This window comes from Pygocentrus nattereri, chromosome 8 (genome assembly GCF_015220715.1).
Source record: "Pygocentrus nattereri isolate fPygNat1 chromosome 8, fPygNat1.pri, whole genome shotgun sequence".
Taxonomy (NCBI): Eukaryota; Metazoa; Chordata; class Actinopteri; order Characiformes; family Serrasalmidae; genus Pygocentrus; species Pygocentrus nattereri.
The window spans coordinates 29,253,399-29,272,320 of NC_051218.1; the positions used below are offsets into that span (position 1 = coordinate 29,253,399).

At 39.5% G+C, this 18,922-nt stretch overlaps 1 pseudogene; it reads right to left on the reverse strand.

Annotated features, from left to right (window-relative positions):
• Positions 1-7,263: 7,263 nt before the first annotated feature.
• LOC108424944 overlaps positions 7,264-18,922 on the reverse strand; it is a 409,614-nt pseudogene continuing 397,955 nt past the window's right edge.

Genomic DNA, 18,922 nt, shown 5'->3' on the forward strand with positions numbered 1-18,922 from the left:
TAATGGTTCTATGTAGCCCAAAAAGAGGTTCTATTTCCTATTGTATCTAAAGAGTAAACACAATATAGACATTTTACTTTATTTGCTTTCCAAAACTACCAGAGAACCTATACATGCCCTCTGAATTTTATATGTAACATTGGTGATGATAAAATAGTGGAAAATCTCAATGAAATATATATATATATATATATATATATATATATATATATATATATATATATACACTCACTGGCCACTTTATTAGGTACATAAATAAGCCTTCAGAACTGCCTTAATTCTTCGTAGCATACTTTCAACAAGGTGTTGGAAACATTCTTCAGAGATTTTGTTTATTTATTTGAGTTACTGTTGCCTTTCTATCATCTCAAACCTGTCTGCCCATTCTCATCTGACCTCTCACATCAACAAGACATTTTCGTCCACACAACTGCCGCTCACTGGATATTTTCTCTTTTTTGGACCATTCTCTATAAACCCTAGAGATGATTGTGAGTGAAAATTCCAGTAGTTTCTGAAATACTCAGACCAGCCCATCTGGCACCAACAGCCATGCCATGTTCAAAGTCACTTAAATCACCTTTCTTCCCCGTTCTGATGCTCAGTCTGCATTTCAGCAAGTTGTCTTGACCACCTCTACATGCCTACATGCATTGAGTTGCGGCCATGTGATTGGCTGATTAGCTATTTGTGTTAACAAGCAGCTGAACCTAATAAATTGGCCGGTGAGTGTATATAACATATTCTCCATCACTCTGAAGAACTATTTTACCATGTAAAGAACCCTTTAATCATGCACATGTTTTTTTGAGTGTTCATTTTGGACAGTTAGTAGATAAAATGACTATATTGTGTTGTTCACTCTTTAAAAAAATGGTTCTTCAAGGGTGCTGCATGCTTAATGTCATAAAAATAGAACCCTGTCAGATTTTCAAAAAAGTCCGAAAAATAGATAAAGACAACCTAGTTACACAAATGACACAAAAATGTTATACGTTGCCATTTGCTTATTGAGGAAAATGATCCAATATTACATACAGTGGGTTGCAAAAGTATTCATACCCCTTGAACTTTTCCATATTTTGTCACATTACAACCACAAACATAAATATATTTCACTGGAATTTAATGTGAAAGACCAACACAAAGTGGTATACAATTGTGAAGTGGAAAGAAAATTATACATGAATCAAAACATTTTTTACAAATAAAAAACTAATAAGTGCGACGTGCAAAAGTATTCAGCCCCCTTTTCCCTGAGTGCAACCAATTGCATTCAGAAGTTGCCTGATGACTGCTAATGACTCAAAAGGGTCCACCTGTGTGTAATCTAATCTCAGTACAAATACAGCTGCTCCGTGACGGCCTCAGATGTTGGTTAAGAGAATATTAGGGAGCAAACAGCATCATGAAGTCCAAAGAACACACCAGACAGGTTAGGAATATGGGTTTGGAGAAGTTTAAAGCAGGCTTAGGTTATAAAAAGTTTTCTCAAGCTTTGAACATCTCACGGAGCACTGTTCAATCCATCATCCGGAAATGGAAAGAGTATGGCACCACAGTAAACCTGCCAAGACAAGGCCGTCCACCTAAACTTACAGGCCGAACAAGGAGATCACTGATCAGAGAGGCAGCCAAGAGGCCCTTGGTGACTCTTGATGAAATGTAGAGAGCCACAGCTCAGGTGGGGGAAACTGTCCACAGGACAACAATTAGTCGTGCACTACACAAATGTGGTCTTTATGGAAGAGTGGCAAGGAGAAAGCCATTGTTAAAAGAAAACCATAAGAAGTCCCGTTTGCAGTTTGCCAGAAGCCATGTTGAGGACACAGCAAACATGTGGAAGAAGGTGCTTTGGTCAGACGAGACCAAAATAGAACTTTTTGGCCACAATGCAAAACGCTATGCGTGGCGGAGAAATAACACTGCACATCACTCTGAAAACACCATCCCCACTGTCAAATATGGTGGTGGCAGCATCATGCTCTGGGGGTGCTTCTCTTCAGCAGGGACCGGGAAGTTGGTCAAAGTTGATGGGAAGATGGATGGAGCCAAATACAGGGCAATCTTGGAAGAAAACCTGTTGGAGTCAGCAAAAGATTTGAGACTGGGGCAGAGGTTCACCTTCCAGCAGGACAACGACCCTAAACATAAAGCCAGAGCTACAATGGAGTGGTTTAAAAAAAAGAATATTCATGTGTTAGAATGGCCCAGTCAGAGTCCAGACCTAAACCCAATTGAGAATTTGTGGCAAGATCTCAAAACTGCTGTTCACAAACGCTCTCCATCCAATCTGACTGAGCTTGAGCTGTTTTGCAAGGAGGAATGGGCAAGAATTTCAGTCACTAGATGTGCAAAGCTGGTGGAGACATACCCTAAAAGACTTGCAGCTGTAATTGCAGCAAAAGGTGGCTCCACAAAGTATTGACTCAGGGGGGCTGAATACTTTTGCACGTCACACTTATTAGTTTTTTATTTGTAAAAAATGTTTTGATTCATGTATAATTTTCTTTCCACTTCACAATTGTATACCACTTTGTGTTGGTCTTTCACATTAAATTCCAGTGAAATATATTTATGTTTGTGGTTGTAATGTGACAAAATATGGAAAAGTTCAAGGGGTATGAATACTTTTGCAACCCACTGTATTTTTGAGAGGCAAAAGTATGTGAACCTGTAGGATTAGCAGATAATTTGAAGGTGAAATTAGAGTGTTTTCAATCAATGTGATGACAATCAGGTGTTTTATTTATCAAAGTCTGCTCTTCACAACACATGTTTATGGAAGTGAATCATGGCCTGAACAAAGGAGATTTCTGAGGACCTCAGAAAAAGAGTTGTTGATGCTCATTAGGCTGGGAAAGGTTACAAAACCATCTCTAAAGAGTTTGGACTCGACCAATCCACAGTCAGACAGATTGTGTACAAATGGAGGAAATTCAAGACCATTGTTTCCCTCCCCAGGAGTGGTCAACCAACAAAGATCACTCCAAGAGCAGGGCGTGTAATAGTCGGCGAGGTCACAAAGGACCCCAGGGTAACTTCTAAGCAACTGAAGGCCTCTCTCACAAGGCTAATGTTAACGTTCATGAGTCCACCATCAGGAACACTATCCACCAACACTGAACAACAATAGTGTGCATGGCAGGGTTGCAAGGAGAAAGCCACTGCTCTCCAAAAAGAACATTGCCACTCGTCTGTAGTTTGCTAAAGATCACATGGACAAGCCAGAAGCCTATTGGAAGAATGTTTTGTGGACGGATGAGACCAAAATAGAACATTTTGGTTTAAATTAAAAGTGTTATGTGTGGAGAAAGGAAAACATTGAATTCCTGCATAAGAACCTTATCCCATTTGTGAAACATGGTGATAGTAGTATCATGGTTTGGGCCTGTTTTGTTGCATCCGGGCCAGGACGGCTTGCCATCATTGATGGAACAATGAATTCTGAATTATATCAGAGAATTCTAAAGGAAAATGTCAGGACATCTGTCCATGAACTGAAACTCAAGAGAAGGTGGGTCATGCAGCAAGACAATGACCTTAAGCACACAAGTCGTTCTACCAAAGAATGGTTAAAGAAGAATAAAGTTAATGTTTTGGAATGGCCAAGTCAAAGTCCTGACCTTAATCCCATCGAAATGTTGTGGAAGGACCTGAAGCGAGCAGTTAATGTGAGGAAACCAACCAACATCCCAGAGTTGGAATTGTTTTGTACGGAGGAATGGGCTAAAATTCCTCCAAGCTGGTGTGCAGGACTGATCAGCAGTTACCGGAAATGTTTAGTTGCAGTTATTGCTGCACAGGGGGGTCACACCAGATACTGAAAGCAAAGGTTCACTTACCTTTGCCGCTCACAAATATGTAATATTGGATTATTTTCCTCAATAAACAAATGACCAAGTATAATGTTTTTGTGTCATTCGTTTAACTGGGTTCTCTTTATCTACTTTTAGGACTTTTTTGAAAATGTGATGACATTTTAGGTCATATTTGTACAGAAATATAGAAAATTCTAAAGGGTTCACAAATGTTTAAGCACCACTGTAGATGGTTCTACAATTGAATATTTTTTTAAATGGTCCTATAGCCAAGAAGGGGTTCTTTTTTTATGATGTCAAGCTTGGAACAATAGAAGAACCCTTTTTGGTGCTGTACAGAACCATATACAACACATTCTTCAGTTTGAAGAAACACAATATAAACATTTTATTTCCTAACGATCCAAAATAGACGCTCAATGAACCATGTGCATGATTAAAGGGCTCTTTGCATGGTAAAATAGTTCTTCAGAATGATGGATAATATGTTATATACACTCAAACTTTCAAGCACCACTGTACAAAACATTCTCCATCAATCTGAAGAACTCTTTCACTATGCAACAAACCATTTAAAGCATACAAAGGTTTTTTTAATCATTCTTTGTCAGTCTTCACTAATGAACCCTTAAAGAACCAACTTTTTAAAGGCTGTAGTCATGGCGACCCCGGGTTCCTATTGCCACCACTGTAAAGAAACCTGAATCATTTCATACCAAACCACTCTTAATCACTCTGTACGCATCTGAATAATTGAATTATACTGACATTTTGTAAAAGTGGTGGAATTCAATGTTCAGCAATGCAGAGATTGATCACCTCAAGCCCAGAGTGACAGTAAACGCGAAAGCTAAATCAGCAGGTCAAAAAACAAAAGAGTCCATTTCATTTCCTGTGGTGAGTATTAGTAACTCTCTGGCTCCATATGCTGCCACTCCTGTTGTTAGCATATTGTGATTTAGTTCTGTCACACGCACACGTTCTCAGCGGGCTGAAAGGTGTAAGTTGATTGATGAGTCCAGATTGTGCATTGCTATTTGAAGCCTGTGTATGTTCTTCCACTCATACCAATAAAGATAAAACAGTTGGTCCAGGCAGGCACATGATCATTGAGATGTATGGATGCTCAGACAAAGTGCAGCTCTGTGGATCACACTGGTACTTCAGCTCTGATATGATGGAAACCAAATCTGCCTTACGTTTTTCCTCTTAACTTCATTTCCCTCAATGTTTATGTGGTTTCATGTAGAAAAGACTATCAAGTACAAAATGACCATTAAGTACAATCAATTAATTTCTCAGGAGACTGAATAGAAGATCATCCACGTTCATAATGAAGAGGAAGGTCAAAGGAATAATATAATAGAAAACAGGACTCCTAACACCATGCGAGACCTGGTAGACACCAAAACTGTCCCCATCAGATAAAAAGCATTTAAAGCCTTCATCTTTGAGAAAAATGAAGCTGCTTCAGATCTGAAAACATCAACAGACAACTCAGCGCTTTGGGTCTGAAAGGATGTGTAGCTGCCAAGAAGCCTCCCCAAGAAAAGAAGACGGACACATCAAACAAAGAAGCTGAACAGTGGACTGACCACTCCAGAGTCCAGACCTCAACATCACTGAATGTGTTTGGATTACCTCAGAAAATTATCAGCTAGCTTATAAGATTAAATTTTTGGAGGTGTGTCTGCAGATTTCTTTGAGAAACTGAAAGTGAGTCTCTTGAAAAGAATGGAGGCTGTAATAAAGATAAAGAATGAAAACATTAAAGATTAAAAGCTCTGATGTTGTATTTAATTTTTGAGGTTTTCTGCTTTTTTGTGATGTGTGTGAAAAATGAAAAACTTGTATTAATGGCTGTTTTGTATGGAAATTACATGACGGGTGGTCTCTGGCTCTGACATTGCTATAAATTAATGTTATTTTAGTTCTGATAATATAGTAATGTTTACCCAGATAAATAGCTTTAGATATGGCTTTCTCAGTTGGCCCAAGTACTATACTTGACCGATGTGTACATTTCTTCCATATAAATGAAATTCTGTATATTCCATTAACGAAATTTCTTTTTCAATTTACATTTAATAGGATCTGCATTGATTTATTCTATTTTATTAATGTGAAAATTATGTGCAGAGTTGAATCAAGTAAATTCCATTAAATGGTTTCAGTGTAATAGCTGGTGCACACATGTATGTTAATTAAGTCACACATTTTCTCCCTGTCAGCCAGGAACAGTACAATAGTTGATTGGTTTCTCACATCTTCCACTCCAAAAACACCTCTAAAGACTGCTTGCAGGAACAAGAATCTTTAGGGTCATCACTTTAGGGTCAGTCACAGGGCTGAACTGATGTAGACTAATTGAACGGTCATAATAAAATTTGTTCATATTTGTGACATCTAAAACATGATGATCTGAATATGGACTTTTTTTAATATCTTAGTTTCCATGTAAAGACTGTATGGACTATAAGATTGCTGAAGGTGTTAAACATATCACTTTAGACCTAAGAAGTTATATCTTTACAATAATACAGCCCAGAAAGGTGATTTAAACTGTAGAATCCGAATCTGTAGTCACCCTTTCCATTCCATCTTATCACAAAATTGAGCGTGACTCAAGTTTTGAGACTATGAAGAGGGATTGAGATACAGGTCATCTGCTTCTCACCATGTGGAACTGGTAGATTCATGTGTCTGTCTACATTTTGTTTAAACCTGACCAATGGACACTCAGGTAATCACTAAGGACTGACCCATTTACAGCTGCTGAAGTTGCTGCAGCGGGTTTGGAAAGTAGTGATGAGGAGAACATTTACCTACTATTTTATTCATACATTCCACTACTTTTGTGATCCTGAGACTTCGGTAAACACGTTTCAACACCAAAACAATTTGTCCACATCAGTAAAGCCATTTTCACAAGAGACATTAAGGATTTCTAAAGTCGGACTTCAGTTTTTCAGTTTTAGGGGTGGATTATCTCTGTACACAGAGCTTCAGGTGAAAAGGGCCTCATTATAGTGAGAGCTGAGATTGTTCTAACCATTTTTATATATAATATGTGGGTATAAATTCAATACACCTGAAGATGCTTCTCCTTCATTCACCTTAAGTGGATGTAGCCTTGGCCAAGAGGAGTTGATGTCATCAGGCAGTACCCACAGTTCATCAGGTGTTTCGACCCTCAACAACGACACCCTCCCGGTGGTGGGTCGGCAGTGGTGGCCAAGTCATTGCCCATCACCTCCAGCTTAACTCCTCTCTCCTGCTCCATAACCAGCAAGAGGCTCTTTCTGCTGCCTCCCCCATCCCGCAGAAATCCTTTCTCTCCTTCCCTGTGGCTGTGAGCATTCTCCAAACTGACTGGGCTGGAAATCCTCTACAGCCAACCTCAACCGAGAACAGCCAAGCCGGCCATCCTTTCCCACTACAGTCATGTCAGGACTATGAGGATGATCTTTTTTGCCTCTTCAGACCACAGTACCACATATGGCCTCAAGGTTGTCTGGACAATCTGGGGGAACTGCAGCCTTCCTCCCAGGTCGACCTTCATTTCCCATGATTGGGCCATTTGTAGCAGACTGGTTTTTCTTGTTGCTGTGGTTGGTGGCTCTTCCCCCTCCCTTACAAACTGGATTGATGTTAATTTCCGAAGTGGTTGGCGTTTCTTCTTCCTCTCCTGCTCTAAGGTGTTAGCGAGTGTCATGAGCATCTTATCATGGCACCACCTGTACCTTCCTTGGGTGAGTGGTGTTTTACACCCAGACAAGATGTGTGCCATGGTGCCCCTTTCCCCACAAAGTTTGCATGATGGGTCCTCTCTTATGCCCCATTTATGCAAGTTTGCTGGGGTTGGGAGTGATACACATACACTGATCTCAGCAGGAAGGAGATGCGGAATGGCTCCAGTCTCTATAGGTCCTCCAAAGTGATCTTCCTCTTGGGAAGGTCCGATTTGGTCCAGGCTCCTTGGGAAGCAAGCTCTACTGCCCTCGACCTTCGTCCTTCCTCCTCCATGTTCCGGTCCTCCTCTTGTATCATGGTTCTTCTGTCACTGGTTCCTGCCTTCCTCCACTGTTGGAAATGGGAGGTTCCAAGACCCTGTCTTCCTATGCTTGGTGCTCCAATGATGTCACGTATCTTCAGCATGCTCTCGGCTTGTGCAACAGATGAGTCAGCTGCCCATTTGCGCCCCGAACTTGTGATGACGCCTGCATTTCTGACATTTTCATCCTGGGAGTCTCTCTGTGTCATTACGACTCCGCACTTAGCAACTCTGAATTCCTCAACCACGGATAATAGAGGAAGTTGGAGCTGCTCTGATCTTATGTAGAGGCCTACTGCAGTGAAGCTTGGAGGGATTCCCAACCACTTTTGTAGGTACTTATTGATTTTCCTCTCCAGTCCTTCTACACATGTGATTATACACAGTCAGCAGCCACATGAGTCTTGGCAACAGTCTATGTTGATAGAGCCATGCTTTAAACTTCCCTGGGAGCCCTGATTTTTCTATCCTCCTCAGCCATTCCTCTGTCTGCTTTTCTGTACTGGCAATGTTGTTCTTGTCAGTAAGTGAGTCATCAAACCACCTTCCGAGGCACTTGACTGGATTCTCCCCTATCGATGGGATCACTTCCCCTTGCACATACAGCTTGAACCTGTTGGTCAATTTTCCATTCCTGATCACCATACATCTGGATTTCTTTGGCTTAAACTTCATTCTGGCCCATGTTGCCATGTGGTCCAGAGCTGTTAGCACCCACCTCGACTCCCCATGGGTTGTCCATATAACCTCTTACTGGGGGCTGTCGAATGCCTGACTCCAGTTTTGGACCCTGGGCTTCCTTCTCAGCAACCAATATTAGGAGGTTCATTCCCATGACAAATAGGATGGGCGAGATTGTATAGACAGTTACGATACCCTTTCCTAGGCTTTGCCACCGAGTTGTAAAATGGGCTGTCTTGAATCATAACTGGATTCCACCAAAGTGGATTTCACCATATGCAAGAACTATTAAAGGCACACTTAAATATATATGCAAAAATGAAAGAAAATGCCCTCAGACCCCAGAGGGTTAAAGGTCGCTTAAAAGCTGTATATGAACAAGATCATGTATTCTATCATAGAAACATAAAGCACACAGCAGCTGGGCTTTAGCTTGCATCACTAAAGATGGTTCAAAGGCTCAAACTAGGAATTAGCAGCTCATAATATGAAAAACATGAAATATATGAAATGAAAAAAAAAATGTAATTTATACAATTAATAGATCTGGGTATTTAAGTATGGATGACGAAACACAGAAAAGTGCAGTTATGAAGAAATTTTTAATATAAATGTTTTGGTCTGTGTGTACATGTTTGTCAGGCACTAGTGGGACTGATTGAGCTCTGACTTAGGACGTGATGATTTTGATGGTGTGTTAATGTGTACACAATTAACACTCGCACATGTGCACACACTCACAAACAAACCCTCATATAGCTCCACCATATGCTGGGTTTTGGTTCAGCAAGCACTCTGATTTGACTGAACGATGAAGAGAGGAACTCTAATTGGGTGTTTTCACAACCAGCTGCGCAATAAATTCTGTGTAGAGCGCGATTATCGGCTACGGCTCAGAGGAACAGAGACGAATCATGGCCTGAAAACTCTATCAGCCTTGCTGACTCACATGCAGGACCTGGGACAGTGGATAAATGGCGAGAGGAAAGCGAGCGGGCATTAGAGAGAGCCGTACGAGTTGTGCATGTCCAAGGTTGCCGTAATCAAGTTCATTGGCAGCCAATCCCCCTGGGAACGTGATCAGGCTTGTGAATTTTGAGACACTTCACCTCATCATCGGGCTTTCTCATGAATACATTTGCTCACGTTGAGTTTAATAGTGTTTATAATGGACTGCACAGCTTGGCTCTTTGTTCACATGCAGTGAGTGGAATCTCTACGAGCAGCTTGTGTCTGCTGTTGGGATCACCTTCAGCCATCAAGATCATTATTTGGTTTTCTCTTGACTGCAAAAGGTTAATTTGTATATTTGTTGAGGAAACTACTTTTCCAATTAGAACATGCATGCAGGCGTTATATTGCCTTTTACACAGACAAGTAAACCTGACAAACTTTAGCTTATCATTTAAAGAAAAAGCTTGACAAATATCTAATTTTCTCATTTCTCTAACTATGCCAAATGTAGTCAATTAGTCAAGGCGTGCTGGGTGTAGAAGTTTGCTTCTTTAGTTTTGCACAGCGGCTACAGGGCTAAAGAAGCTAACAAGCAGTTGAAGCTTCAAAATGTGTTGAATTGTAAGTAATCTCAAATAAATATAGGCTTATGTGGTCTCTAACAATGTATGACATACTACTATCTGTAATAAAATGAACAAATGCATACTAGCATAGCTAAAGAAAGTAGAAACAGCCACCTTAAGTTGTCTTTTGTTCCATAATTTTGTCTAATTCAACATTTACAATAATAAAAATATTATTATTGAATAAAGAAACTGAAAAGTAGTGCAAACGTCTGAAAAGTGGTGTAAATACTAAGCCACAGTTTAGTAGTCATTCTCTACAAAAAACATTCCTGTTGGGCCCTTTGTAATATTTCACTGTTTGATGTATTTAACAAAGACAGCTTGATATTCCAGCTATGCTAAATTAAGTTTATCTCAGTATGTTTAGCCCCACTTGTTAGCTCGGTTTGACAATGTTTTTCATCTTGCTCAACAGTTTTTATTGCTCAGCAATAAAATATCAATTTTGTCCATCAGAGTGCAGAGATCGCAAAGTAATAATCTGCACTAATATTACACGGCACAGCCAGCAAAACTGAATGTCTTTGCAATGCTTCGTTCACGACAAGTGGCAAACATTAGACTGCATATGGCACTCAGAGGTGTAGCTACAGTTGATCAATCAATGTCAACAACTTTGTATTCACTCCTCATTCCCACTGAAAGAAGTGAGGAAGCCTCAAAGCTTCATGATTTCAGTGAAAAAAATTTGTAACTGTATTTAAATTCAAACTTTTGGTTGGAACTAACTTCTTAGACAGATGCAGCCAAACTTCAGGAGCTGAACAGAAAACCTAATTTTTCCGATTAACCACCATTATCGTTAGGAACTGATTACATTTGGTTTACCGATAATTTAATTTTGTCAGAAAAAAGAAATGTCTGTAGGCCTTCTGGAAGTCCGAGATGTGTTACTGAATACGAATGGTAACCTGACCAATGCCTTTGTCAGTTATTAGAAATGGAAAACAGCAGCGGAGAACTTGCATGTTCTTCTGCTTGTCGCATGCAATTATACATTTCCACTAGAGAGGCCTCCAAATCCCCATAACATACACAGTGAAGCTCTAATGTTTGTTCTGAGCTTCAAATAAAACATGGGATGTGTTTTATAAGCTTCAAATGTAAATTTTTAATCTAGAATGGGGTAAAAACTTTAACGTGACCATTAGCTTATGATTAACATACTACACTGTGTGCACAATTATTAGGCAAGTGAGTATTTTGACCATATTATCATTTTTAGGCATATTTTCTAACTCCAAGCTGGATAAACTTGAATGCTTAATGGATTTAAGCATAGCAGGTGATGTGTATCTGTGTAATGAGGGAGGGTGTGGCCTAAGGAGGTCAACACCCTATATCAAGGTGTGCATAATTATTAGGCAGCTTTTTTCTTTAGGCAAAATGGGCCAAAAAATAGACTGAATTGACTCTGAAAAGTTCAAAATTACCAAAAGTCTCTCAGACGGATGCAGAACTCTTGAAATTGCTAAGATATTGGGGCGTGATCACAGAACTATCAAACGTTTTGTTGCAAATAGTCAACAGGGTCGCAAGAAACGTGTTGAGAAAAAAAGACGCAAAATAACTGCCAAGGATTTGAGAAGAATCAAGCGTGAAGCTACCAGGAACCCATTATCTTCCAGTTCTGTCATATTCCAGAACTGCAACCTAGCTGGAGTATCAAGAAGTACAAGATGTTCAGCGCTCAGAGACACGGCCACGGTAAGGAAGGCTGAAACCCGACCACCACTGAACAAGACACATAAGCTGAAGTGTCTAGACGGGTCCAAGAAGAATCTGAAGACAGATTTTATGGACTGATTAAATGAGACTCTTGACGGACAATGATTTTTATGCAGGACAATGCTCCATCACATGCATCCAAGTACTCCTCTGCATGGCTCGCCAGTAAAGGCATTAAAGATGAAAAACTTATGACATGGCCCCCTTCCTCACCTGACCTGAACCCAATTGTGAACTTGTGGGCAATTCTTAAACGGGAGATTTACAGTGAAGGAAAACAGTACAGCTCTCTGAACAGGGTCTGGGAGGCTGTGGTTGCTGCTGCATGAAAAGTTGATCAAGAAACTGACAGACTCCATGAATGGAAGGCTTATCACTGTTATTGAAAAGAAGGGTGGCTATATTGGTCACTTTTTTTTTTTTTTTTTTTCTCAGAAACGTTTATTGGAAAGCTTTGAGTTGTTTGTTTATAATTCTCACTTGAACAGATGAAAATAAAAAAATGAGATGGGAAAATGTCTGTTTTTCATTTAGCTGCGTAATAATTCTGCACCATTATCGTTGCCCAATAAATGTGCACATATAGATATTCTCCTAAGAAAAACAAAACTTCACTATTTTTCTTAAAAATTCATGTTTGAGGTTTATTAACATTTTGGATTAACCGAGAGCTCTATAGTTGGTCATTAATAAAAATAATCCTCAAAAGTAAGACTTGCCTAATAATTGTGCACAAAGTGTTCTAGAATCCTGTTAGGATAATGTTATTTTTGGGGGGGGGTTTGGCCCAAACTGAAGGTCAAGTAGACTAGTAGTTGTACTATTCATGGTTCATCACTGATTTTAAGGTATTATTAATGGCAGCTTTATGGGACTCATCTGAGACCTAGTTTTTGAATCATCCTCAGCAAGTCAGGAAAGCACTTTGTCTCCTGTGGGCTTTCCATCATAAGTGAAAGTAGGGCTAAATTGTTCCACAGTATAAAAATGACACTGTGGCCATCAAGGGTTAAGCCCCCTGAGACATTAAATTCCAAGAAGACATCTGTAATCTGTGGCGCTCTCCTGCAGGTTAGAAAATAACAGTTAAGGACCCCTTGAGGCCAGCTAAAAGCTCTCATAGAGAAACGGCATGGACCCTTCCTGTCCCAAAAAGAAAGAAAGAAAGAAAGAAAGAAAATGACTCAGTAGATAGACAGAACATGAAGTGCCTGCCTTCTAATACAGACTCCAAGCTGCTTCAGCAGGAGCTTTGCAAGCCTGCACCAGAGCAAAGAGCAAGCGCTTTCCGCTCCACCAAAAAAGGAAGCTTAATTATGTTTAATTCGTATGCAATGCCCATGCGGCCTTCTGCAATGCCCTTTATTTAAGACACATTCAGAAAGGAAACTTCTGGCACTTTTGTCTTTTTGCCAACAACCACACACCCCCCTTTCCTTTCCCCCCACATGCATGACTAATAGATCAAGAAAAGAGAGGAGGTGTGATAAAAAAAGAGGGGAAAAAAAGAGAGAAACAAATTCCATCTGTCCAAATTTAAATATGTTTTGCCACCGGCTGTGGAGGTGCCTTTCACAACTCCGAAAAGGTTAAACTTCCTGAAAGTTCTGCTGTGCCTATGGATGGAGAATGTCACTAAATATGTGTGAGTTGGTTAGGAATGTGAAATAAGTGAGAGGATAATATAGAATTCAGTGCACCTGCACACCAACAGAATGCAGAGGACAGCGGACAAAACCTGAAACTAAATTAGAGAGTCAAACGCACCAGCTGCCAGCAGCACAGTGTGCACTGATAGAGGTCAGAGTTCGAGCTAGCATCTGAACGCACGCTTTGTTTTCCTGGCTTTTCTTTCTGACAGATCGTACTTCTGTTTGGGTCGGATGTGCTTGGCTTTCGTACGGACTGTATCCCTTATAAAATACATTAAATTTGCATTGCCATCTGAGCAGTGACCTCCAAGCCCTTGGTCATGCAAGTCCGTGCTTTCACTGTTATGGTGGTAAACAGATGTAGTTTTAAGAGGTCTTTACTTCTTCTTTCTGCATCAGAAACACAGTGTGGTGCAGTGCTGACATTGGACTGTTAGACTGTTAGAGCTAGGCTTTCGGTTTAGGTTTTAAACGTCAATATGGTCAAAAAGACACACACAAAAAAAGTGTAATGCTAATTTTTGCTAGTGAACCATAAGAAATCTATCTATATATGGACAATTTCACTGTCACTTTAGACTGTAAATATCTATCTATATAGCTAGCTATCTTGATATATATATATATATATATATATATATATATATATATATATATATATGATATATAGATGGATGGATAGATAGATAGCATAAAAAATCATATCCAATATCTTACAAGATCAATCGATCTTGTAAGATATTGGATATGATTTTTTATGCTTTCTACTTAATTATCTTAAGCAGTAAATAAAGTCATTAAGAGTGGTTTAATGGGAAATGCTGTTATATGGGAACTTACTGAGTCTGCATTGTTTACAGTGACAGTAATATGCACAAAATGTCTCTAAAAGCTCCATCACAGAATGCTACTGCATGAAATAATTACAAGAACTTTGCATTAACAAGTCAGTGTTACCAGTGAAAACCAGTGACTGCTGTTAGAAGACTGTCACAGAGAATCATGAACATCAGTCACTGTCTGTAATGATGATCTGTTAATATAAATTTGAGAAGAGCTCAGTGTATTGTAAGGCAGTTTCAAGTGATGTCTATGCATGCAGCAGCATCATTAAGAGGGTCAGTTCGTGCAGGTGAAGCTTTCTCCACAGTATTGGATGGCAGGAGGCTCCATGGTGGTCAAACGGGTCCAGAAAGTAACAAGCAGGAGGCACCCAATTATGGCAGATAATGGAGCAGCATCAGACCACAAAGGATGGGCAGTTGTTCTGCTCAGCAATAAATGTTAACCCTTTTGTTTCCTAACAAATCTTAATAATGTAATAAGAGCCAAGCTGCTTAGTTTAAATAACATTAAGTATGATGACTATAATCATTGTAATTCATCTAGTTTCCAGACATCTGTTTTTTAATTCCCAGAAATCATTAGGTCTTTTTTGTAGTCTTGATAGTTGTGGTGATTTCCAAATTTCAAGATGTCCTGTTGAAAATTCTGATTTTGATTGTTTTAATTTGCCTTAGTCTGTGGGCTCAACACCCCATTCACATACGAAATAAAATTATGCAACAGTTTTAATGAAAGATCATGTTAAATTCACCATATGTGCAAGACAAAATACTACAAACTGTAAAAAGTGCTAAATTGAATCAAAAATAGGTTGGTTGGAGTGGTGCTATAGGAGAACCACATTTGGTTTGCTACAGAACCTTTCAGTGTACTTTTGTAAATGAGCTGTGCTAATGTGAAGAACCTCTTAAAGAACCTATGTATAATGTACATGTTCTATGCAAATTACATGTTTTTCTTTTTTTTTTCTTTTTTCTTAGCCCTGCGATGGACTGGCGACCTGTCTAGGGTGTATCCTGCCTTCCGCCCGAAGACTGCTGGGATAGGCTCCAGCACCCCCCCGCGACCCTGACGGAGAAGCGGCTTAGAAAATGGATGGATGGATGGATGGATGGATGGATGGATGGATGGATGGATGGATGGATGTTTTTCTTAGAACCATCTTTCCAATTCCAAAAAGTAGAAGGAACTACCCAATGAGCTGTGACTGATTCCAGCTGACTTTGGTACAGCTGTGGTTTGGCCATAGACTTGACTGTCCCCTTTATTGTCTTTGTATGAGATGCTAAACTGCCCTGAGCACCACAATAGCTTTGACTTCTTGAGATGTTCAAGCATGCAACACTCCTGCTATAGGCTAATATATAACACTGCTATGATGTTTATGAGTGCAGTTAACATATTAAGACAGTAAAATTAAAACCCTGTATTATATTTTTTTGTTAGAACTGCTTGCAATGTTGTTAGCTAAATTAGCATGCTTTAGTCTAGCTCCAGTAACTGCTCAGTTTAGACTACAAGCACAGCTGTACTGTTACCTATGTATAACACACTATAGCAGTTCAGGGAAAATATGAGGGATGGGGAAGGAATAAATGAAAGGAAATGGAGCATAATAGTTATGGATGGGTAAAAAAGAGCCATGATTTGGGTAAAAAAGGAGAAAAGACAAAACTTACGATTTTGCCCATTTGCCCATTAATTTATTTACTATGAGATGTAGGACACATTTCTGGAAAATAGACCTCAATATAACTTTGATCTTAGTTATGGCTAGATCTAGAGCAGCTTAGGTGCATGTAGCGTTAGGTATGTTGCTCAAGAGCTCTTATCTGAACAACGAGTGTGCCTGCCTGAGCGAGGAATTGAACCCAATTCTGTTGCATGGACCCATTACACCTTCTACAACTTCTAATTTTTCTTTTTTCATTTTTAATGATTTTTTTTAGCTTTGGCAATAATTGTACATATAATATTGATGTAAAATTCTCTAGATGTTTGAATCAAGTTAATAAATTAATAAATAAAGACTCCAGTTCATGTTCAGCTCTTCTTTGGAAGTAATGTCTTTGAAAACAGTGCAGGTGTGCTCATCATCACTGACATCTATGGATACTAGGACACAGTGCAAACGTCAACCACCACGTTCAGATCATTAATAACAGAATAATAATCCTGGAGTTTTTAAGGAGGTTAACTGAGTGCAAATTGAGTAAAGACAAGCCAGAAAAGATCTGCTTCCTAAGCGGATAAACATCACAAAAGTCCCTGCCCTCTACGAGTCTCAGAGACACTGCAGGCTTCCGGCACATCCCGCTAATTTCATTTTCACTCACATGTGCTCAGAAAAGAACCCCGGCCTGGTTTTGTGCTGAAGAAAACGGACCTGCTGGCTCACTGCATTTTTCTCCGAAACTCATCAGGTGTGACACGGGCACCTGTCGGGGGAACAAAGAGGACCCCTGTGAGTTTAATCACCTCTAATGCAAGATTATCCAGGTGCCACAGGACATAATCTCACACCAAATACATCACCTGTCAACAGCTCCGTGAGCATCATACACGTAATATCCCCTCTTTCCAAAAAAAGGAAACATCACCTCTTAATCGTTATGGAACTCACTCAGCTAGAAAATCACAGCTGACTCTCTTTCACCCATTTCCTCTCTGGCAGCCATGAAATGTCACATCCTGGGGTAAAACAGAATGAAATTCCAGAAAGAAAACTTTCTGTGTGTTCTGAACCAATGAATAAAGAGTGATTTAAAATAAACATTTCCTATTTAGTATCCCCTTATGATCCATCTAAGGTACATGACAGACATTCACTAGCTGGCCACTTCATTAGAAACTGCTGTGTTGAGAACTGAAAATGGTCCACCAACCAAAAAATCTGGACAACAGCAGTTCTGTGGTCAGAAACTGACCAAGGATGAATGTTGCAGAGGGGGACTGATATATTGTGCATATGGGCTGCTATGAGTGAATCTATAAAGTACATTTTTATTTTTTATTGTATTTCAAAAATTACAATCATGATAAATCTAAATCTTCCCTTATTTGTCTTTATAAAAAATGTAAAACCTATTCTTACAAGTTCGTTATTCCAAGCACATTGATATAATATGACATCCAATGGGCTTTTATTAGAACTAATTATTGCACATTCCATTTTGTCACTGCTAAAGCAATCATAACATTACCCAAACTTTACCAAATGTTTCAGTGGTGACAATTTAGCTCATTTCAAGCTCAAAAACACATCCAGTACATGATGCACAAACAGCTTTGAACATTTTTTATATTTATAACATTGTCACATTTTAAATTATAACAAAGTTTAATAAATTGAGGAAAAATGTGTTTCGGCAATGACTTAATATTTTAGATTTCTGGACACATTTACTTCAAAAACAATAAGAACCAACTGCTCACCATGTGGCCACAAGGGACCGCGATGCAGCTGCACTTCCTGCTCCAAACAAGAGGGGCGTGGCTAATATAATACGCCATCTGCAGACCAGATGTTTTGGTAGTGACATGAAAACATTGGACAACACTTTTTGAAACAATACGTTTATATTTTGATAAGTGTATTCATTGATGCATTAATTTCTTAGTAGACCGGGTAGATGTGAGTAATAGAAATATTTGGTGTCAGATGTGTTTGCTGGTCCAGTAGCCAAGTCTCACTTTACCACCAACTTATGTGGGTGGTTATAACAAACACCGTCAGTTTGAGACATGAGTTTTTACCCGGCGTCAATTTCAGGCTAAAGGATTGCATTTCCAACGTTTCAAAATTTAAGCACAATCTGCCAGTTTAGCCATCTCTTTCTGAAAATGAAATTTCTTCATATTTGAAGATTCAATCCATCTATTGGGTTTTAACCACTTTCAGAGTGCAGGCAACCTGCCAGCACTGCCACACATTTAAAGGAATACATTTCATCCTCCAAAATCCAGTACAAATGAAAGGCAAACTGCAGCCGTTTTTGATTCACTGACTCAGTGCAGTTTTAATGGAATGTACAATAAATCCTTCAGCAACTCATGTCTTTCCGTTCATTACGTTCATATAACAATCAAACGTGTGCCGAATAGAAATCTGCTTAGCCGGGGGTAAACATGTGGGAGGACAAATTATACATGATATCACATTTCTGAAGCTAAACTTCCTCTAATCGTAACCCGTTTTTTTTTTTTTAATTGATTTCATTCTCTCTGTGCACTCATGGACTTTGCACTTGTGCCGGTGGGGCTAACTTCAAACGCTCACCGAAAACTGTGTTTTTTTTTTTTTAACTTCATTCTCTCTGGCTTCATAAATACACATTGCATCAGTGTGGCATCAGCATCTCTCTCTCTCCCTCTCTCTTTCTCTGTATTCCTCTCTACTTCTCTCCTCATGTATAGTCGTGCCTGTTTTCCGCTTCTCTTTCCTGCTCTTTCACCCTCTTTCTTTCCGTCTTTTCGGAACAAAGCGCTACAGCTCATTAGGAGAGAGAGCAGACAGGGGGGAGGCATCAGGCCTTCACACTTTATCCAAGGGACTAG